General features: G+C 35.5%; 1 protein-coding gene across 3 annotated transcripts in view; it reads left to right on the forward strand.

Moving 5' to 3' along the window:
• Window positions 1-24,647, forward strand: part of L3MBTL4 (L3MBTL histone methyl-lysine binding protein 4) — a 511,255-nt gene that overhangs the window by 277,955 nt on the left and 208,653 nt on the right. The gene's annotated exons all lie outside the window — the stretch shown is intronic.

Consider the following 24,647-nt stretch of genomic DNA (forward strand, 5'->3'; position numbering starts at 1 on the left):
GTAAATTGGGAAAGGAAATGTCAGATTATTCACACAGGTGATTCAGACATGCCATTTTAAATAAGCTCCAGACTCATAGATATGAAGTTGATTAACTTACATAGACATTGATACAAATGCCTGAAATAGGAGAAAGGCTGCTGAAATAAATCATCAGATCCGCGTCCTAGGAGAAATTATCACTGTGTAATTGGTTATGAATCTGACCACATTGTTTATGATGGAAAACATGATTTAAAGGGATGATATCTGGAGCCCACATTCACAGGCCTTAGCTAAGCCTGGCAATGCTCAACATGCCATATAAAAATAAATAATTTAGTTAATGCAGTGGACCTCTACTGTCTACTTCTGATGGTTTGTGGTGGCATAGAGGTAACTTTGGAGTCTTGGAGATTATACTTGTAGAGTGTATTCTCTGGTAGATTTTATCAACCCCCAAAGGTTTTAAGTACAGCCTTTATAAAGGCCCATAATATTTACTATCCTAATTTGGAGAGGTTCATCTTCAGAAGATTGGCCACTAGATGATGAATTTATTTGACTAAGGCAACTAACTGTAGAGAGAATGCAATTTTGTAGGTGAAGAGAGTATATATGCTTAGGAGATGATGGATTTAAAAAAAAATATTGAAGTGAAATTAAGAGAGGGAAAGGCTACAAGCATTTCTTATTAAGGGAGAGGAACGTTAAAAATATTCGTAATTTCTAATAATAATATACAGCCAAGGTACGGGAAAGAATTTCATGGGAGTTCCTGTTAATTGCAAGTTGGCTTACTATAGAGTGGGAGATGTGGGAAATTTTAAATTAGTTCTGGAAGGCTCTCTTAATTTCCCATGTTTTAATCATTTACTCATTTCAAGTAGCAGTCAGTGGTATTTACAGTGAAGTTCAGTGTTGCTCTCCTGGAGTTACCTGTAATTATCTACCCCATAGGTATAATATTTAAGTGTTTTTCATGTATTACTTTTTTGAAAACTATTCTTGTTTATATTCACTATAGGTCGTTACCCTCTGAATATCAGTTACTAAGCTAAGCCTCTCATTTGTATAATTAAATTAATCTTGTAATTCTGCCATGATTATCAGGGCTAAGAGTATTCCATTTTTTGTCTGCAATCTCTAGCTTGTGTTTTTATATTACTTTTAATTATTTTAGTCATAATTTTATACATCCTAAAGGAACAGAAATTTTGATGTTCTAAATTTATTTTTTGATATGTCTATTTGAAATCCACAGTAGTTTTCATGTTGTAAATGTTATATATGTTTTATTTAGAAATTTACCATATGTATTTTCTTTCAGTGGCAGCAAGGATAGGGGACTGGGGGAGGGAGACAGGAATCAAGGAAACAAGAGTTCCCAAACTCTATTTCAATTCAGCAGGATTTAGTAGATAGCCATCTTTGAAGATAGAAAGACTTGGGTTCCTACCTCTGACACATAAATGCCAAATAAACATGAACATTCATTTGACATCATACTGCCCCAGACAATGTAGATTATAAATCACAGAATAGTTACCTATCTCATTTGGTATAACTGAATTGAATAAGGACCCCTTACCTGGGGTCCTTATACCAGTGATAGAAGTTCGGTTCACTCTCATCCACAGATCCCCATTAAAAAATATTGTGCAATAGTTTAGTCTTCTAACCCACGTCTCCCTCTTAGGTTTCTGTTGACACCAGTCCTGTACAGCACATTCCTCTATTTTGAAAATTGTCACATATGTGATATGTCTAAAATTTCTTTCAGTTGCCTTTCTGTAAAATATTCTTAGGGAATGAGATGTTTGAAAGTAAAGAATGCAATTTTTTTAAAACTATTCCATCCCATAGTGATCCCAAATTGAATGTTTATGCTTGGAAAAGAAGTAAACAGTGCTTCTTAAAAATAAATCATTTGAATAATTGTAGAAATATTCACCACTTTTGGTTTAGTTGTGCTTAGAAAATGAAATGACAATGGTAGTAAAATTTATTTACAATTAATGTTATGCCAATCATATTATCAAGCAGGTAGTATATAGAAGTTGGCATTATATGAAAATATCTTTGGAAGAACAAAATATCTAGAATTTTAGGGGAAATGATGAGAAATGCGAATGCAGGGTGTATGGCATTGTCAAAGCTCACAATATATTATCAAGGAGTAGAGAAGGGGAAGGGAATAGTGGCAGGTAGAGGGAGCAATGGATAAAGTGTCTGGCCTGGAGACAGGAAAGCTCATCTTCCTGAGTTCAAATCTGTCTGCAGATGCTTATTAGCTGAGCGAGCGATCATGAGCAAGTCACTGAACTCTGTTTGCCTCATTTTTCTCATCTGTAAAATGAACTGGAGACAGAAGTGGCAAACCTCTACAATATCTTTGTCAAAAAAAAGTCCACATGGGGTTAGAAAGAGTCAGACATGACTGAAAATGACCAGACAACAACAAAAACAAAGTGTACCAGGCACTGGGCTATGGCATTTCAAGTATTATCTCATTCAGTCCTCATGATAACCCTATGAGGTAGGTACTATTATTAAGCCCTTTTTACAGTTGAGGGAAGTGAGGCAACCTGAGATTAATGGGGGGGAGGAAGAAAAAAGAAATGTGCAAATTTATCATACATGAATTATTTTATTTATATATTTCTTATATATGTATAGATATATATATATAGCTTTATTATATGTTATGTGTAACATATATATAATTTTATTATATGTGTAACAGGAATAGCAAGTTGAACATTATAGATTTGTAGTTTCATGTGAAATCTTTTTTTTTTATACTATGTTATGGAAATGCTTGTTTTATTCCATAAATTTAAAATAAAATAAATTTTAAGAAAAGTTTAAATCACTTCCTCCAGTCATACAGCTAGTAAGTATCAGAGATCAAATTTCAGCTCAAGTCTTCCTGATTCCAGGTCCATCATTTGCTATGTTGACTGTGCCACCCAGCAGTAGTCATCAAAATTATTTAGGTGCTGGTTATAGAAACACAGAAATAGTATAGTGAAATGTATTAGAGTTGCCCAGTGTTTGTTCAGTCTAGGAATATAAATTATTGGTAAAAGGACATCTTTTTAACAAGACATGCAAGGAAAACTAGAAAATTGTCTGTTAGAAATTAGGTATATACCAGTATTTTACACTGTAAACCCAGTGAGTTACGAATATGTATTCAACCTGAATATAAAAAAGTTGCATCATTAAAAAATTTGGAAGAAAACAAGAACCTTTACAGCCGTATCTATTGGGAAGATTCTTAAATATACAAAGAATAGAGGAGCTCATAAAAGATCAATAACAGTTATAGCTATTTAAAATGAAAAAGCTTTTCCATGAATAAAACAAGCAAAAACTGAATCAGAAGAGAGTTGGTAAACGAGGAGAAATCTGTTTATCAAATAAACAGTCTAATATCCAACACACATATAGGAAATGAACACAAACATATAACAGCAAGAGCTGTCATCCAATAGAAAATGTTCAGAAATTATAAACAAATATTTTTCAAAAGAAGAATTACAAATTATAAATAACTTTGTGAAACCATGTTGCAGATCACTAAGAGAAATGCACATTAAAACAACTGAAAACTGTCACCTCACATCATGCAAATTAGCAAAGATAATAAAAGATAGAACAAGTTAATGTTAAATGACCATGAGACAACCAACTCATTGACGTGCTGTCTATCACTGGATCTGATTTTGTTCAACTGTTTTGGATATTGGTTTGGAATTATACAAGAAAAGTGATTAAACAAACTGTCTCTACTCATTTTCCCAGTTTATTCCACTCCTGGGCATATACTCCAGAGATATCAAAGACTGAAATAAAAATTTAATGGATGCCAAAATATTCAGAGCTATACTCTGTAATAGAAAATAACCAGAAGCAAAAGTGGGTCATCACTGACAAATAAGTGAAAAAACTATGTAATGTGAATACAGTGGAATATTATTGTCTAGTAAGAAATGATGAAATGATGGATTCAGAGAATCATGGGAAGATTTATTGAGAACAAAATAGACAGAAGCAAGAAAATAATATACACAACAGCAGTATGAATGAAAACATCAATAAAATGAAGTTAAACACTGAAAAATCAAAAAACCAATGAAATTTGAAAAACCAGTGAATGTCTGAGAGAACAGATGATGAAACTTAGCCCCCTCCTCATGGCAGAGAAGAAGGGTTCTTTTAGGATAGAACATCTTATATACCATTAGAGATAGTCACAATATCTGATAATCTTTCTGAATAGGTTTTCTTTATTACATGTCATTTAATAAACATGTAAGTGCTTATTATGTAGAAACAAATTGTATATAGGATAAATAGGAAATAATTAACAGAATTGTAGAATTGAGAAGGATTGGGAAAGGCTTCCTGTAGAAGATGGGGTTTTAGCTGGAACTTAAGGAATTCAGGGAAGGCAGGTGGTAGGGATAAGGAGGGAGAGCATTCCAGGAACAGCGAATAGCCAGAGAAAATACCAGGAGGCTGGAGATGGAGTGTCTTGTGCATGGAACAGCCAGAAGGCCATTCCCACTGGATCAAAGACTATATGATAGCAGTAAGATGTAGGAGTAAGCAGAAAGTAAGAATGGGCTAGGTTGTGAAGGTCTTTGAATGCCAAATATGTGATTTTGTATTTGATCAGGGAAGTGATAGGGAGACTTTGGAGTTTATTCAGTAGGAGGGTGACATGGTCACACCTATGCCTTAGAAAAATCACTTTAGTGGCGTAATGGAGAATGGTTTGTATTGGGGGAGATTTGAGGCAGGCAGACCCACCAGCAGGTTATTGCAGTAATCAAGGTGTGAGGTGTTGAGGGCTTGTACCAGAGTGATGGTAGTGTTAGAGGAGATAAAAGATGTGAAATTGACAGACCTTGATGACAGATTGGATATGAGGGATGAGAGATAGTGAGAAAGTCCAGGGTGACTACAAGTTGGGAGCAGAAGGGACTGGGAGAATGGGGTTGTCCTTTATAGTAACAGGGAAGGTAGGAAGAGGGGAGAGTTTAAGGGAAAAGATAATGAGCTCTATTTCACACAAACTTAGTTTAAGATGTCTACTGGAGAGCAATCTGAAGTTATGCCCCAAGAGTTATTAAGAGTCCTTACCTTTTGACCAAGCAATAGCACTACTAGTTATGTTTCCAAAGATGATTTAGAAAAAAGGAAAAGGACCAACATATTCTAAAATATTTATAGCACCTCTCCTTGTGGTGGTAAAGAATTGGACATTGTGGGGATGCCCTTGAATTGGGGAATGGATGAAGAATTTGTGGTATCAGATCGTGATGGAATACTACTGTGCTATAAGAAAGGATGAGTTCGATGATCTTAGAAAACATGAATAAACCCATAAGAAATAATGAAGAGCAAAATGAACAGAACCAAGAGAATGTCATATGTGGTAATAGCAATATTGTTTTACGAATGGCTTTGAAAAGGAGCAGAGCCAAGATAATGGGGTAGAAAGATGGACCTGTAGAAGCTTCCCCATGTAGCCCATAAAATACCTGTAAAAAATGACTATGCAAATTCTAGAGCAGCAAAAGCCACAAAACAGCAGAGTGAAAGAGATTTCTAGCCCAAGCCAGCCAAGAAGGCTGACAGGAAAGGTCTATTGCACCAAGTGCGTAGCAGAGCATGGCCCAGTGTGGGCCCTGCAGCAGGGACAGGAGCTGGAACAGGCTTCATGGTGCCACCAGCAGCAGCAGTTCGCAGATTGCTCAACCCACAAATGCCAAAGCCAGCTTCAAAGGTCAGTGAGAAAGCTATTTCATCTGGGTAAGAAGGGAACGTGGTCTGGACTGCCTGCAGCAGCCACTGCAGTGGCAGTGGCCATTTTTGGAGCTCTCTGCCTAAAGCTTTAGGGGAATTGAGCCACTGATCTGAATCTCAGCCCTGAACTGGATGCAGAGGTGAGGAGGAATGCTGGCAGCAGGAGCTGGAGACAGTTGTGGAGAGAGAATTCTACTTACAGATTCTAGGCAGAAAAGTTTATGGTTGCTCCCAAACAAGTGTGCAGGTCAGCAGAGGAGTAAACTCCTTTCCCTTGGTTGTGCCACCTTGGAAGAACTGAGAACTTACAGGTCCCTAGAGTATACCCTCTTCTTGATAAAGGACTCAAAAGTCAAGTAACTGGCTGGAAAAATGCCCAAAAAGGAGAAAAAAAAATAAGACCATAGAAGGTTACTTTCTTGGTGTACAGGTATTTTATTCCTCCTTTCCAATGAGGAAGAACAATGCATAACATCAGAGGAAGTCAAGGCTTCTGCATCCAAAACCTCCAAAATAAAGATGCAATGGTCTCAGGCTGTGGAAGAGTTCAAAAAGGATTTTGAAAATCAAGTAAGAGAAGTGGAGGAAAAATTGGGAAGAAAAATGAGAGAGATGCAAGAAAATCATGAGAAACAAGTCAACAGCTTGCTAAAGGAGACTCCAATAAAATGCTGAAGAAAATAATACCTTTAAAAATAGGCTAACTGAATTGGAAAAAGAGGTCCTAAAAGCCAGTGAGGAGAGGAATGCTTTAAAAAGCAGAATTACCCAAATGGAAAAGGAGATTCAAAAACTCACTGAAGAAAATAGTTCTTTAAAAATTGGAATGGAGCAGATAGAAGCTAATGACTTTATGAGAAACCAAGAAATTGTGAAACAAAACCAAAAGAATGAAAAAACAGAAGATAATGTGAAATATCTCATTGGAAAAACAACTGACCTGGAAAAGAAATCCAGGAGAGACAGTTTAAAAATTATGGAACTGCCTGAAAGCCATGATCCAAAAAAGAGCTTAGACATCATCTTTCATGAAATTATCAAAGAAAACTGTCCTGATACTCTAGAACCAGAGGGCAAAATAAATATTGAAAGAATCCACTAATCACCTCCTGAAAGAGACCTGAAAAGAGAAACTCCTGGGAATATTGTGGCCAAATTCCTAGGTCAAAGAGAAAATATTCTAGTAGCTAGAAAGAAACAATTCAAGTATTGTGGAAATACAATCAGGATAACACAAGATCTAGCAACTTGAACACTAAGGGATAGAAGGGCTTGGAATATGATATTCCAGAAGTCAAAGGAACTAGGATTAAAACCAAGAATCACCTACCCAGCAAAACTGAGTATAATACTTCAGAGGAAAAAATGGTCATTCAATGAAGTAGAGAACTTTCAAGCATTCTTGATGAAAAGCCCAGAACTGAATAGAAAATTTGATTTTCAAACACAGGAATCAAGAGAAATAAGAAAAGGTAAACAGGAAAGAGAAATCATAAAGGACTTTCTAAAGTTGAACTGTTTACATTCCTGCATGGAAAGATAATATTTGTAACTCTTGAGATTTTTCTCAGTATTTGTGTAGTTGGAGGGATTATTTATATACGCACAGATACACACATATAGACAGAGAGCACAGGGTGAGTTGAATAAGAATGGATGATATCTAAAAAATAAAATTTAAGGGGTGAGAGAAATATATTGGGAAGAGAGAGGGAGAAATGAAGTGGGGAAAATTATAAAAGAGGCAAGAAAAAGTTTTTTCAAGGGAGGAGGAAAGAGGGAAAAAGTAAAGCTTACTCTCTTCACATATGGCTTAAGGAGAGAATAACATGCTCACTTAATTTGGTATGAAAGTATCTTATACTACAGGAAAGTAGAGGAGAAAGGGACAAGTGGAGTGAGAGGAATGATAGAAGGGAGGGCAAATGGGAGAAGGAAGTAATTAGAAGTAAGCACTTTTGGGGAGGGACAAGGTCAAAAGAGAGAATAGAAAAAATGGGGGACAGGATAGGATGGAGGGAAACATAGTTAATCTTACACCATGTGACTATTATGGAAGTCTTTAGCAAAACCACATATGTAGCTTGAATTGAATTGCTTACCTTCTCAGTGGGTATGGTTGCGTAGGGAGGAAGGGAGAGAAGTTGGAACTCAGAGTTTTAGGAATGAATGTTGAGAATTGTTTTTGCATACAACTGGGAAATAAGAAATACAGGTAATGGGGTATAGAAATCTATCTTGCCCTGCAAGAAAATAGAGAAGGTGGGGATAAGGGAAGGGAAAGGTGAGATAGAAGGGAGAGCATATTGAGGGAAAGGGTAATCAGAATGCAAGGCATTATGGGATAGGGGAAAAGGAGAGATGGGGAGAAAATTTGGAACTCAAAATTTTGTGGAAATGTTGAAAACTGAAAATAAACACTAAAAAAAGGAATGACTTTGAAAGACTAAGTCATTTTGACTATTTATAAATACCCAAATTAATTACAAAGGACATATGAAGATTCTATCTACAGTCAGAGAAAGAATTGATAAAATAGATGTGTAGAATGATTTTACATATATATGTATAAGTGTGTATATATATGCATGTACATATGTATATGTACATATTTTTATATATACATATTTGTACACACGCATTTGTGTCTAAAGCTCATCATCTCTAGAACTGGGGTGGGGTGGGGATGAGGAAAGAAAAATAAAGAAATTTACATGTTAACTTTAGATTTGCTGTTTCATGTACAGTCAAATTTTTTTTGTTGTACTGTTATGGAAATGTTTGTTTTATTTCATATAAAAATTAAATAAATAAAAACAATTTAGGATAATGTCTACTGGACAGCCAGTTCAAGATGCTTGAAAGACAGTTGAAGATACAAGATTGGAAGTCAGTGGAAAAGTTAGGGCAGAATAGTATACTAGGTTGTGGGAATGCAAAGAAAGGCAAATAATAGTCCCTGTCTTCAAGGAAGGACTTAAGGTCTAACTGGGAGCATAACACACACAGAAAGAAGCTGAGAAAGAGAGGAGAGTCAAGGGAAGGGGTGTCATGATGGAGAAGTCCAGAGAAACCTAGCTGACCTGGGCACCCTCCTTCAAGTTCGGGTTCTGGGTGGAGCTCTCCACCTCTAGTCAGAGGCAAGGAGTAATCCCAGGGGGAGGGAAAGTTCCAGGACTGAAGTGATCTCTGGGGCATGATGGAAAAGTCCAAAAGAGCACAGCAGGGTGGGAAATGAAGTCAAACCTGCAAAGCCAAATCTTAGTCCAATCCACTGTGCTCTTGTTTGGAACTCTACTTGGTCACTGATTCCTTGCTGAGCCTGCCCCTGTTCCCTGACTAGACTGATAGACCTGCTGGACCTGAGTCCTGCTAACACCTCTTTTTTCTTTCAAGTTGGGCTGAACACTCTGATTCCCTTTTTTGGGGGGGGGGGGGGCTTCATATCATCATACTTTGAAACTGCACTTGTTTTCTTTCTACTGTGTCCTAATGGGTAGTTTGAAGTTTCAGTGAAGGAGGAAGTTGAAATAATGCAATAAGCTATCAGGAAAGCCTATTTTGTTTTAAAGAAGTGTAGGATAAAGTTTTCACAAAAGGCATTAAAGGCATAGCAAGCTTACTAGGGGTCATGAGGAAACCTGATGCTAAAAACAAAAAATAGAAAAGAAATGATAGGAGAAAATAGGTTACTTGTCAGTTTCCTATTTCATACAATTGATAGGATAGCTAAGACACTGAGGTGATTGAGGGCCTTGGAGTTAGAGGAATCATTAATTTACATCAAATGCCTTCTTTGATGTCCTTTATTGATATATCTCAGAAAGTTTCTTTTTAACCTTGACTAAAGTAATCAAGGAGTTAACAGTAATGTGAATAGCCTTGTTGGGTTCATGTAGGATCTGCACAAATAATTATTTGAGTGGAATTAGGTCAGTTATTATCTGTATGAAACTAAGACATTTGGCACAGAATTATCAAACAATTTACATTTTATTTGAAAAACATTTACACAGTGATAAAAATGAAGTAGGTATATCTGTGAACATAGAAAATTTTCAATAAAATGAAACTATTAGCGCTGCAAAATACAAATTTTTTAAAAGTAAGACCCATGATTAAAATTAGAATCATTTAGTACAAATTTATAGTAAAAACTGATGTATGGAGTATAAAAAACCTGATTTGCTTTGTAACTAGCAATTACAATATCTACTGATAAAGCTATGTGTCTTATACATGTAACCTGTCACCTCAGTGCAACCCAGACAGAGCCAATTCATGTCTGTGCTCAGAGGATACCGACAGCAAAAGAATTTCTATTGATTAAAGGTGGAGATGTCAAATAAAAACAACCACTGTTGTAAGTGCTTTTTATAGGGCAACATAGCATTTTGCCAACAGCATCTATTAATGTTTTTTTTTAGAAGCCCAGCGATCTGCTAGAAACCATTCAACACAGGGGTTACCATGATAGATGCAGCAGTAACCCTGTTGTCAAATGTATCTTATTAGTAGAGATACTGTTCTTTGTGTTTGTATCCCCAGTGACTAGAGTGGTATCTGGCACATAGTAGATCCTTAGTAAAAGCCTGTTGCTTGTTTGATTGATTTAGAGCTTATCTGACAAAAGCAGAGGTCTGTTGGTAGTTAGGTAGCAGAAATGAGAGGGTACTAGACTTGGAGTTGGGAAAACTCGAGTCCAAATATGGCCTCCCACAGATACTGGCAGGGTGATTGAGGGCAAGTCACTTCTGTTTACCTCAATATCCTCATCTGTAAAGCGAGGATCCAGTGAGATAATAATTATGAAGCACTTAACGCAGTGCCTGGCACATAGTAAATGATATAGAAACATTAGCTATTATACAATGCTTTACAAAAAAAAAATTACAAATATTATTTCATCATTTTATTTTCCTGATAATCCTGTGAGGTAGGTACCATTATTATTGCTAATTTTACAGATAAAGAAACAGATACATAGAGATTAAGTAATTTGCCAGGGAGTCATACACATAGTAAATTTCTGAGGCCATATTTGAACTCCAGTGTCTCCAACTCCAGGACCAACACTTCATCCCCTGAAGAATTTAGTTCAGCCCAGTTTTGTTTGAACATAGCCAGTTCATGAAGGGCAGTAGAAAAGCTTAAGGTTTGAAATGAAGACTGGGTAGTAGATGGTCTTGAATATCTGGATCAGACACATATATCCTTGATCTGGTTGGCAATGGAGAGCCCCAGCAGGTTTTTCAAGGAGAGTATTCATATGATCAGAACAGAGGAGGAAGAAAATCAGTCATTGAAGTAAAGAGTAGACACAAGGAGACTAAGTGACTGCACTAATCTAAATTAAGATGAGATGAGGGCCTGAATGATCACATATTAATGAGAGGGGAGAAGTGCAGTCAGATTTCAAGGTAGAATTTTCAGGATTTGGCAACTGACTGAATATGGGAGGAGATAAAGAAAACAAATTCAGCTTCTGCTTAAATCCTTCCAGTGGTAAACTTGCTGAGTTCCTGTGGAAATTCATTTCTTGGTCAGACTGTTTTATTATGAAGGTCTTCTGTATATGAAGCCTTAAAATCACCTTCCTGTAACTCCTACCCATTTGATTCTAGTTTTTCTTGTATCAGAGCAGGGTAATAGAACTGGAAAGAAACTCACAATTCCCCAGGCCTCTGGGTCTGAGGGAAGTGTTTCTACCAAGTAGATATTCCCTTTGCCTAGCATGTGCTGAGACAGATCAGGAGGACTTCTGTATTTAGGCACCCAAGTTAGAAACCCTGAATTATTTGTCATTGGTGGAGGACCTCATCATTCTTTTAGTCTACCTTTAAAGTTCTGTTTTCTGCTTAATTCATGACCTTATGAAGGTACGCTTTGCTAGCAGTTGTCTTGGGAGATAGTAAAAGACTTTATCATCAGGAATGTAGAGCTCCTTTAACTACTAAAAAGAAAGATTTAGGATCTGACTTTACTTGGAAATTTGTGTTCCGTGAGGTAACAGAAAGACTAAATTATTGAATTTTCTACCCTATTTCTGTCCTATTATGGATAATAGGTCTAAGATCAGGAAATGATTTTTCTGGTTAGAAGAAAAGAAAATTTTATTGTTACTTAATACAGTTACTTCATACGTATGAAAATTCTTATTACCAGGGCATATCTTTGAAGTCAATGGACTTTGTTGGTTTTGTATGTTCAAGAATAAATTCAGGTTTTGATTTATGCATTTTGAAAGAGTTTTAAGTTTCATTTGATAATACTATTTATGTAATTAAGGGAGGAAAAAACTTACACTTAAAGGAATAGCATAATAGAAATTAAAGGATATTACAGGAAATTAAGTATCCACTTATAATTTTTATTAACTTAAAAATCAGTACTTCCATTTATTTATAAAAATATAAGTTGAAAAATGTATTTCTTTGAGTATTACAGTTAATTTCTTTCCATGTTGGATTTTAAAAACCCAACATTTTATGCATAATAAAGTGAATAGAAGTACCAACTAAGTTCACACATTATTCTCTAATTTACAGTCTGGATCTTAGTAACTTAATGAAACTATAGTTAGTCTTGGTTTCATAATCTAGGCAACCTTTGATTTATAGAAACAGGTATATTGTGGAAAATTTGGTCAATTGATATATTTTCATAAAATTATTTTTATTGCAATGATTTTCCATTATTAAATTCGAACTATTTATCAATGAGAAAAAAACCTTCATAAAGGCTTACTTTAAGACTTTAGTTAGGAAGAGATATAGATGGTTACTGGCCTGTGGCATACTAAACATCACAATCCTTGAAGTTTCTTCATTGAACTCTCCACATGAGCCCCAAACCATTTACATATCCTTCCCCAAGCCATAGGAATTTTCCTATTGTCTAGAAATATCTCAGCTTAATATAAGCAAACTGCAGTATTCTTCCCTTCTTCTATTGTTATGTACTCAAGCCAGAAAATTTTTTAAGCTTAAGTCTTTAGGTTTGGTATTTTGCATAAATGTGTTATTTTATAGCTGCTGTCAGAATTACATATATGCCACTTAAACATGCTTTTCTGTCTATAATAATGAGTTTCTTTGAAACTCAAATTCTCTTTCTCAAGACTTAGGATGGGAATTTCATACATGACCTCAGTTATCTCTAGGGCAACTTGAGAGTTAGTTATGTACCTTCTCATTGGCATAGAGTAGAAGATTTAAAAGCAGTTGGAGTCAGGAACTCTGGAGTTGAAACCTTGTCTCTGACACGTGGCTGACTGTGTGATGGTGAACAGGTCACTTAATCTGCATGAATTTACATTTTCTTCTCTGTAGAATGGAGATCATATTTGCAGCGCCTCCCTCGCAGGGTTGTTGTGAGGACCGAGTTAAAGAGGAAGCACCTAAAAACTTTGTGTAAATCAGCCAGCAAAGCATTTATCAAATGCTTCCTATCTCATTAGCATGTTTAGGGTTACTGTTTTTATAAATTATTTTGATAAGTATAAAAAGAAGCTAGCACACGACTTGATTCTAATAAAAAGCTATTGGGTAATAGTATAAACAGTATTGGGAATAGAGGGTATCATTTTTTTTCACTCTGAAGCTGTCCAGATTGTACAGACACTACTGGACTTCTGAAAATAGCTTTGAATAGAAAAGTGAGTTGGAACAATATTTCATTCTTAATATTGTCATATCAAGGACACTTTTTTTGTCTTTATCGCAATAGTATAAAGCACTGTGCTTTATAGCATCTGTATTTTCACTGGTCCTGCTACCCTTCCAACTTTGAGAAGCCTGTACTGTTCTATAGGGAAGAAGGAAGGAAACAAGTATTTATTAAGCACCTACTGTTTGCCAGGTGCCTATTATCTTATTTGATCCTCACAACAACCCTGGGAGTTAGGTGCTATTTTTATCTCCATTTTATAGGTGAGGAAACTGAGGCAGACAGATGTTTAGTGAGTTGCCTGTTATCACAAAGCTGGTATGATCGCAGTAGCTAGTTTTGATACTTTTTACTTTTAAAAACAGAAACGGGTGACTTCTAAAACATTTATAGTTCTTAAAATGCCATGATTATGCAATTTAGAAAAAAATTAAGAAAAAGTGCAGTCATGAATATATAAAGCCTTCTTCTGTATTACTATAAATTCTTGAAGGTTAACAGATAGGACTCCCTTTACTAGACTGGAAAATACCTATGAGCAAAATGAATTTTGACCTAAGTTTTTTTATGAGATGAAAGTGCACATGGAATGCTGAATTTTATAAAGCAAGAAGGGGGAGCAAAGTCCACATATTTAAAGTACATTCAGTTACAGAATTCTACCTCATGTTAGATGTTTGGAAGAACTCAGTCAGAACCACCATTCACCACCAAAAAAGTAGGGAAAAGAAAGGTTGTTAAATATCATTGAGACCAATATTTATTAAGAATGAAAGAGCAAGAGAGATGAGTTCTGGCTACTTTTATGTGACTATTAAATCCATGATTGAATTAGAATGTGAGCACAGATTATATCTCCTTTTCCAATTAGGTTGCATTTGTTTTATTTTTCATCTGATGTTCATGGATATTGATTGAGGTATGGTAAAAGGAGCATCTTTCACTCATTGCCCAAGTTATCTGAAGCTTAGAAGAAGGGGCCCTGTGTGTTCAGTAGAGTCCTGATAGATAATTTTGTAGAAAGATATTGGGAAAAGGTTATGCAGAATATGAAAGTGTGAGTGTTCTCTTAACCATTGCGATGAATCATATTGATGTGATAATGAAAATACTTGACATCAAGTGATGATGAGTGGGCTTTTTCATGGGGTTCAGTCTCTTTCCCTGATGGTAGCCAAGGAATTTGGGGAATATTTGTTAGTTTTCATATTGGTCCCCCAAAGACTATTTTACCAAAGTCTGCTAGAAAATAGCTCATGCTATTGTGTCTACAATATATTAAAATAATTAGTGGATTGGGTAATTGGCACTGGATAAGGGTGCAAGAGTGTGGAGAGGGGAACAGTATTTCACTGGAAAAATAATTCGTAACAGTTGTTTGGATTTGTAGACAACTGATTACTTGACTATAGTTTTCACTCCATAGATCTTTGGTTTTAATGTTGTACCAGCCACATCACAGTAAAAAAAAAAATCACAGAATTTTAAAAAATGACAGTCATTTGAAAAATGTCTTTGAGATGCCTACAGGGTCCTTGAGAAATAATATTCTTTTTTTTTTTTTACAAGCTTGTTAACTTTAAATTCAGTATAATAAAACTAAAGGCTGAAAGGTGATTCCAGATACAAGCACAGTCAGAGTCATTATCAGTAGTAGTATTTTTGGAGTACCCCTATCTATGTAGCATCATAGTCACCTGAGGAAGTAAATGTGGAAAACTAATCTTACCTGATGCAAGAATTATGCAAGGATTCATGACTGATGCAAGAAGATGAACAAAGGGTAGGTTTGGGTTGGTTCTTTTAGTTCCCATTATAAGGTTATGATGGGAAACTCTGCGAATAGAAGTCAGGAGTGGTCATAATGAAGATTGCTAAGTCCTCAGCTATCATTTGCTAAATGGGAAAAAAATTGCATTCCTATACACTCTGTGCTATTCATTTACTTATATGCCATTGCCAGAAAGATGCCTACAGTAGAAAAAGAGATTATTAATGAAGGCAGAGTCAACATCACATTTGCAGATTGATTAGAATTTTGATAGTACCAATTACTTTAAAAAGATACCTGTGGTATTGGATTGTAGATGATCTAGGGGTGTTAAGTTCTGTGTGGAATTCAAGTATCATTGAATAGAATGGACTTCTTTAAGAATGGATATTGATCTATTATGATAACCGAAACAACTGACACTGTATAGTGCTTTAAGGGTTGCAGAGTTCTTCAAGATCATTGGTGTATAGTCAAGAGTTTTATTTAGAGACAGAGGACCCTGATTCTGCCACTTGAGTAAGTCTCTTGCTTTATGGGGTGGGGAGAAGGGCTTAATTCCTGATCTGTAAAATGAGGAGGTGGATTACATTAATTCTAAACTCCAAAGTTTTGATCATATAACCCCTGTAATCTCATGTGAGTATTGAGTGAGTCTGGTTTTCCATGAGTCCAAGTTATTCCTTGATTGTCATCTGGGCATTTGGAGATACTGCTTTGGACATTCTGCTGACCCAAAAAGTTGTGGCTGCCAGAAGTTCACTAGGAAACAGCTCCTTTTGCTGTATTTATATTATACTATAATATCTAGTAATGTCACATAGTTCATGACTGGCACAAGGAGATGGGAATGGATTGGAGGAAGAAAAACACAATATTTATAAGCTACCACCAGTCTAATAATCCCAGCTACCGGAGAGGCTAGGAATCTCTTGAGCTCAGGAATTCTGAGCTCTTAGTGGACTAAGTTGATTGCATGTCTACACTAAATTTAGCATTAATATGATGCCCTCCCCTCCTCCAATGAGAAGGACTACCAGACTGTCTAAGAAGGGACGAATTGGCCTGTTACAGAAACAGATCAGGTCAAAACTCTTGTGCCAATCAGAGTGGAATGGGCCTGTGAATAACCTCCAATAGTCTCTGTACCTCCAGCTTGGAAAATAGGAGAGGGAAAAAAAAAGGAAGTAAGAGAGATCAAAATAGGGAGATCTAGTCTTTAAGAAATGAAAAGAAAAAAAGGCAAAAGGAAGAAAATAAAAATTAGATAAAAACAATTGTTTTGACTTTTAGACAACCAGTAGATTGACTATATTTTCATTTAGCCTCTTTAATGTAGAGACTGGCTGTTCCTCGGGTGCGTAGCTTGGGTAGTACTTATAGAGCACGTGTTCATAGAATCGAAAGGTCAAAATCTCAGCAAGAATGGTACAGGATTCAAGTAGACAGGGTGACCATCCATCAGATGTGCTGGAGAAGAAATTCTCATTATAGATGTGGGGATGGGAAAATAGCGAAGGCATACTAGGTCATCTCTATAGTTCTTTGATTTTTGGATAATGTTTTTCCTTCTCATTCCCCCTGGCCCCAGCAAAACAAAAACAGCACTTCAAGCCAGCTAATGCTCAGTCTTCAAAATTTGGAACAGAGAGTTACATGAATCCAAGCTGTGTGAGTGTTCTCTCTAACCTTTTTCATATCTGGCTGTTGAATCATTCCTCATAATACTTTGTATATCCATAAAAAAATGCTTTACAGTTTGAAATGTTAAATAAATCAAAACAGGTACAATTTGATAGATTGTCCTATAAAAGAAACCCATCAGTATTAGCCTCATCTCAATTCTCTAATGAACCCTGAATTATATTCAGTTTCTCTCAATGTTACTAAGTGCCTGTACATGCCAGTTTTAATGTGTGTGAGTGTGGTGCCAGATGGAAAAAGATGCATTTGCCTATTTATAAAAAGCAAGTGGTGTTTACCAAATTTTTCAGATCTTCTGAATAATAACTGAACGAATGAGGAATTGGAATTCATAAAGAAATGTCACAGACATAATCTAAAATAAATAGTACATTGAAACGTATTTGTCAAATGATAACAGACTATGAAAGTAGTCAGTGTGGCATTTGCTTCATTTAGAATAACAAACAATGCAGAAACTTCCACTGCAAACAAACACATGAAAAGATACTTCTGTTTATCTTAAAGGAAGCCCCTTTCATTTTAGGATTATAATTTGGGTTGTGAACAGCAGTTATCAGTTGATTTTCTTGAGGTCATTTGTGATGTTTAAAGTTGATGTTTCTTTCTTACTAGTATCCACAAGAATTTTAGACTTTCAGGGAGGCTTTCATTATTGGCTGTGCATTAGGTAGATCTGGGAACAATCTAGATGAAATGTTGGTCATCCTCAAAGAAATCCCACATTCCTTCCTCCCATTCTATAAAAATGCATTAACAATCTAGGGGGAAAAGAAACAACAAAAACAGAGCCATTCTGAAAACTGTCAATGACTATGTACTTTGGCTCCTTGGAACATTGGCTAATTCAAGGAAGACTGGCCAACTGTACAGTTGTAAAAATGCATAAGGCAAAGGTATTGCACAGCTTGGTAATAATGAACATACTGGTATTCTGGTGCTTGTTCTCTCTCTGATGTGTTGCAATGCAAGGTGATTACTTCCCTCCCACCCTAGTTATCATTTATTTTTCGCAACCCCAGGAAAAGAAAAGAATAAGAAAAACAGTCTTGTAACAGATAAGCATGGTCAAGTAAAACAAATTAATGTACTGGCCATGTCCAAAAATGTGTCTCATTCTGCATAATTGGTAGTCCATCTCAAGGTAGTAACTTTTAAAAACTAGCTGATTTTATTTTACAGAATTTCGTCTCAGTGTTGTATAACATAAGAGTATTGAGTTAGGTGTCAAGAGACTTGAGTTCCTTCTAATCCTAGCTGAACCATAAACTTTTTATGTATCTTTGCCCAAGTCACTTAATGTCACTGGGCCTCAGTTTCCTCATTTAATAAGTGGGTGGATTAAACTAAATGATTAGTAATATTCCTAACAGTTCTAATATTGAGATTTTTATGAAAGAAGTCACAGATTTTTCGTGTATGAATTTCCAGAAATTAAGAGAATGCAACTTTCTTTTTAATCAATGAGCTTTTTCTTCTACGTCTTATGTTGTCAAGATGTTGGTTTAACCATTTATGAAGTCTTATCTTTAGAATCGAAAGGATCTTCAGAATGCAGTCTAAACCACCTTGTATCCAGATCTTGCCTGATGACCTTGAGAGGGAGCTGACTATTTCATAAGGCTTATTTTTTTTTCTTTTCACTTATAGACTATCCTAATTATCACAGATCTTTTCCAGCAGAGTTTGAAACTTGCTGAGGGCTGATAGGCATACTCTTATCATTCCATTTATTTGGCATTTCCAGTTTGTTAGGCATTTTTATTTTTTGTTTCCCCAAAATGCATTTATCTCCTTAAAGCAAACAGCAGCAAGGTAAGAGCTGAGGAGTCCCAACTTTTTGCATATAATATCTGCTATTGGGGTCTTCTCCCTGTATTGATGTTCTTCTTATTCCCGACATTGCTTTTAGAAGCCTTTTTAATTAATAACAATAGAAGATCCCACTGTCCCTACATTGTAAGGTTCTGGCATGAGGGTTAAGTTTTGTTAACGATTCTCTCTCCTTTCTGCAACTATGGGTGGAGTAGTTAGGTAGGTTTTTATTTTCAGTTTGTTCACTGTTTTCCTATAGTTGAATCATCCTTGAATTCCTAGTATAAATTGAACTTGGTCATTACAAATTATTTTTTTCGATAAATTGCTGTAATATTTTTGGTAAATTTTTATGTAAAATTAGTGTAATAATATTGATCTGTAATTAGTTCTTTTTCTTTATCCTACCCCATTTTAGATATTAAGACTATATTCATCCTATGAAAGGAGTTTCTTAATTTTGGGGAATAATTTGTAAAATATTGGTATTAATTGTTCTTTTAAAGTAAATCCATCCAGACTAGGTGGTTTTCTTCCACCCACTCTGGTAGTTCTTTTATAGCTAGTTTAATTGGGAGAGGTGGTCTGCTGTAGAAATGTAGATGATGTAACAGCAAAATATATCAACAAAAACATATTTAAAAGATAAAAATAAGATGCTGTCTGTGCATCCATCCATCCATCAAGATCTCAGTTTATTCTATACTTTAACTATTCAGGTGCTATTCATATAGGATCATGCTGCTACTTTGTATTTGTCTTCAGATATTTTCCTTTGCTTCCCGTCTCTTATGTATGTTCTTTTAAATCTCAGTGTAGTTGATGAGTTCTCTGTTCAGACACTTCCATCTTTTTAGACATTTCTCCATTTTCCTCATCTGAATTGATTATTATTTAATCACTAGAATTTCTTCTTCCTGAGATCTTCCTGTCCTATTCTTTAGGTGAATTCCCTTTTGGTCTCAGGCCTTGAGGTCCTACCATCTTGATCTTGAATTATGAATTCTTTTCTTCTAAAATACGAGACCCATATCGGATTGTACTTGGCATTTCTGTCCCTGTTGAATGAAAATTCTAAAATGACATGGTCCCTTTATAGCTTTCTTTAGTGCAGACACATTTCTTTCCCTGATGAAATGATTTTCCCTGAAGGAGCTACTAGGATTACGGACCTTGGCATTGCCTTACATTTCTCATCATCTAATTGCTAATTTGTTATGTTAGCATATCCCTTCGGTTACTAAAGTAGTCCAAAAATCTTATTTAAAATTGTAGTCCTGTGGGGGACAAGGAGACAGAAGACAGAGGAAAGACAAAATGATTATGTGTGTGTGTATGCATGCTTGCTTATTCATTGATCCATGCATACTTATATACCTGGCATCCTGTTTTATTTTGACTGTTCCTTGTCAGAATTCCTTGTCAAATTTGGAGGGGCCCTACAGTTATTTGATGTTTGCCAGCAAAGCATCATTATGACTTCTACTCTGACCCCATATGCAGCTGATCAGCTATGTCTGTGATGTCAAGGAGTCACCACTACATGATTGCTTGGATGACAGCCCATCCAAGGCACCTAAATCTTATTCATGCTAATTCAATTCCTGAATTATTTGTTTGTTCTTTTTTTAGCTTTTATAGTTGCATGCCCAGTTCATTGATCTCTTCTCTCTCTATTTTATTTGTGTAAATATTCCTAAATGCACATTAACTGCTGATTCTTAAGCAGAGAATAGTCTGAGCCCTCTTTATGAAGAAAAAAAATCACAAACTAGTATGCATGGCGTATTTATCCATTTTCTTAAAAATCCCTTTGCAGGAAAAGACTCATTCTTAGTGGCAGAACAAATATCAAAAAATTCATTACAAAGGCATTAAATAAATTAAAATGTGTAATTATATCTTTATCTAAACATTCACACTGAGTGATGGATGCACCATTCTTTCATTATACAGACAAACAAATTGCAAGCTCATTAAAGATGAATATTTTGATGTTCATTTAATCAATCAGTATTAAAGTCATTTAACAGTATTTGAAAATAAGGTCACAGAAGCAGCCTATAAAATTTTTATGTAGCTTCTGAACAGAGCAGCTGGTAATCTGACTGTCCTGGTGAAAAAGCATGGAAATTCAGGGCCAGTAAAATTACAGTTGGAACCAAAGTACAAATCTAGATATTTAATGTGATTTCTTGTCTTCTCTGCATAGTTCATTTATTTAGTAAGTATTTATTGAGTGTTAGCAGTGCCAAACACTATACCATAAGAAATAGTCCTTGTCCTCAAAAAACTTATATCCTTTTGGGAGAAATTACATATTTTCAAATAAATAAATTCAAGATCTGTACAGATTAATTGGAGGGCACTAGCAATCAGGGAATCAACAAAGGCCTTTTATGGAGTAGTTTGTGTTTTATCCTTTGACTGATGAGAATGCACTAGTGCTTCTTTGAATAGAGGACTGATAGGATAAGACCTGCATATTAGGAATATATATTCAATAGTTATTTGCTCTCTAGTGTTTTTTAATAGGAATGAGTGTTGTATTTTGTCAAAACCTGGTTCTGCATCTATTAAGATACTCATATGACTTCTATTAGTTTTGTTGTTGATATGATCAATTGTGCTGATAGTTTTCCTAATATTGAACCAGCCCTGCGTTCCTTGGTCTAAATGCTACCTAGTCATAATATATCATCCTCAAGATAAGTTGCTGTAATCTCTTTACTAATATTTTATTTAAAATTTTTACATCTGTATTCATTAGGGAAATTGGTCTGTAATTTACTTTCTCTGTTTTGGCTCTTAGATATCAACACCATATTTGTATCATAAAAAGAATTTGGTAGAACTCCACCTGTTTTCCCAAATAGGTTATTATGAAATTCATGTTCTGGAATTCATTTATGGAATTTACAGTTCTTTAAATGTTTGATAAAATTCACTTGTAAATTCATCTGGCCCTGGAGAATTTTTCTTTGGGAGTTCATTGATGGGTTGTTCAATTTCTTTTCCTGAAATGGGATTATTTGAGGATTTTATTTCTTTTTCTGTTAATTTGGGCAATTTGCATTTTTGTAAATATTCATCCATTTCACTAAGATTGTCAAATTTATTGGCATACAGTTGGACAAAATAGCTCCTAATCATTCTTTTAATTTCCTATGCACTGGTGGTGAATTCACCCTTTTCCTTTTTTATATTGGTAATTTGATTTTCTCTTTTAATCAAATTAACAAAAGGTTTATCTATTTTGTTATTTTTTTATAAAGTCAACTCTTAGTTTTATTTATTAGTTCAATAGTTTTCTTAATTTCAGTTTTATCAATCTCTTCTTTGGTTTTCAAAATTTCTAACATGGAATTTATTTGGAGGCTTTTTGTTTGTTCCTTTTTTAGCTTTTATAGTTGCATGCCCAGTTCATTGATCTCTTCTCTCTCTATTTTATTCGTGTAAGCATTTAGAGATATAAAACTTCCCCTAAAACAGCTGTCACCACATTTTAGAAGTTTTGGTATATTGTCTGATTGTTGTCATTCTCTTGGATGAAGTTATTGATTGTTTCTTTGTTTTGTTGTTTGACCCACTTATTCTTTAGGATTAGGTTTTTAGTTTCCAATTAATTATTAGTCTGTCTTTCTATGGTCCTTTATCACATGTAATTTTTATTGCGTTATGTTCTGAAAAGGATGCATTTAGTATTTCTGCCTTTTTGCATTGGATTGTAAGGTTTTTATGCTCTAATACATGGTCAGTTTTGGCTAGGTGTCATGTACCACTAAGAAAATGGTATATTCCTTTGTATCCTCATTCAGTTTTCTCCAGAATTCTACCATATCTAACTTTCTAAAATTCTGTTCACCTCCTTAACTTATTTCTTGTTTATTTTAAGGTTGTATTTTTCTAGTTCTGTGAGGGAGAAGTTGAGGTGCCCTGTCAGTATGGTTTTGCTATCTTTTTCTTCCTGTAACTCCTTTAACTTCTCCTCTAAGAATTTGGATGCTATACCACTTGGTGCATATGTTTAGTAATGATACTACTTCATTATCTATGGTAAGTACTTTTTAGCAGGATGTAGTTTCCTTCCTTATCTCTTTTAATTGGATCTAATTTTGCTTTTGTTTTGCCTGAGATCAGGATTGCTATGCCTGCCTTTTTTTTTTTCACTTCAGCTGAGGCATAATATATTCTACTCCAGCCTTTTACCTTTACTCTGTGTGTATCCCTCTGCTTCAAATGTGTTTCTTGTGAACAATATACTGTAGGATTATGGTTCTTAATCCACTCTGCTATCTCTTTTCTGTTTTATAGGAGAGTTCACCCCACTCACATTCACAGTTATGATTACTATCTGTATCTTTCTCTCCTTCCTATTTTCCCATTTATGATTTTCTCTCTCCTTTTTCTTTCCTTCCTCATCAGAGTTTTGCTTTTGACCATTGTATCCCTCAATCTGAACTCTCGTTTATCAGCCCCGTCCTTTTTCTTTCCCTTTTCCTTTATTGCTTCTTCTTTGCCTTCTATCTATCCACTGCCTTTTCTTTCCCCTTGTGCTTCCTGTAGAGTAAGTTAGATTTCTATATCTAACTGATCATGTTATTTCCTCTTCGAGCCAAATATGATGAGAGTAAGGTTCAAACAATACTCATCTCCCCCCTTCTTTCCTTTACTGTAGCAAGTCTTTGTGCCTCTTTATGTGATGTGATTTACTGTTTTCTTCCTCCTCCTTTCCTCTTCTCCCAGTATAGTCCCTTTGCACTACTTAATTAGATTTTTTTATCATCGCATCTAAGTCAGCTTATTCCCATGCCCTCTGTCTATGTATACCCCTTCTGAATGTCATAGTAAAGATACAGTTCTCAAGAGCTGTAAGTATCATATTTCCACATAGGGATGTAAACAGTTTGCCCTTTTTGAATAACATGGTGTTTTTTTTTCATGTTTACCTTTTTAATGCCTCTCTTCAGTCTTAAATTTGGAGATCAGATTTTCTGTCGAGCTCTGATCTTTTCATCAGGAAGGCTTGGAAGTCCTCTATTATATTGAACGTCCATCTCCTACCTTGAAAGATTATGCTCAGTTTTGCTGGGCCATTGATCCTTGGTTGTAATCCAAGCTCCTTTGCCTTATAGAATATCATATCCCAAACCCTCTGATGCAATAGCTGTTTATCAGATGAATTGGAGATTGGAGAGACTAGAGGCAGTGGGGGAAGATCAGTTAGAAGGCTGTTGCTAGGAAAGATGTGATTAGGGCTTGAATTTAAAGTGTTGGTTTAGTGAATGAAGTGAATGCAAGAGACATAAGTAAAATCAGTCAACAAGCATTTGCTAAGTGCTTACTATGTGCTGGGCTGTGTGCCAAGCACTAGGAATGCAATTAAATACAAAAACATAGCCTTCCTGCCCAAGCAGATTGAATTCAAATGGGGGAGATAACATGGAAATAACTATGGACATACAAGATCTCTACAGTGTAAGTGGGAGGCAGTCTCAGAGAGAAGTCTATGTGGGGAGCGGGGAGTGAAGGGAAGAGGAGACAGGACCAGGAAAAGCCTACTTTAGAAGGAAGAATTTGAGTTGAATCTTGAGGGAGAGCTGACCAAGAGGCAGAGGTGAAGGAGGAAGTCCATTCCAGGCCAGCTTAGGGATTGGAGGGAAGACAGTCACAGAGTAAGGAGATGGAGAGTTGTGATTGAGGAACATCATGAACGACAGTGGCACTGGATGGCAGGGTATATGGAGGAGACAATTTGTGGTAGACTTGAAAAGCCTAACACAAGATTTTATTTTTGATCCTGGAGATAATAGGGAACCACTGAAGTATATTTTGGGAAAATCATTTTGATAATCAAGTGTAGGATTGGAGTGAGGAGAGACTTGATATA

This window comes from Notamacropus eugenii, chromosome 4 (genome assembly GCF_028372415.1).
Source record: "Notamacropus eugenii isolate mMacEug1 chromosome 4, mMacEug1.pri_v2, whole genome shotgun sequence".
Taxonomy (NCBI): Eukaryota; Metazoa; Chordata; class Mammalia; order Diprotodontia; family Macropodidae; genus Notamacropus; species Notamacropus eugenii.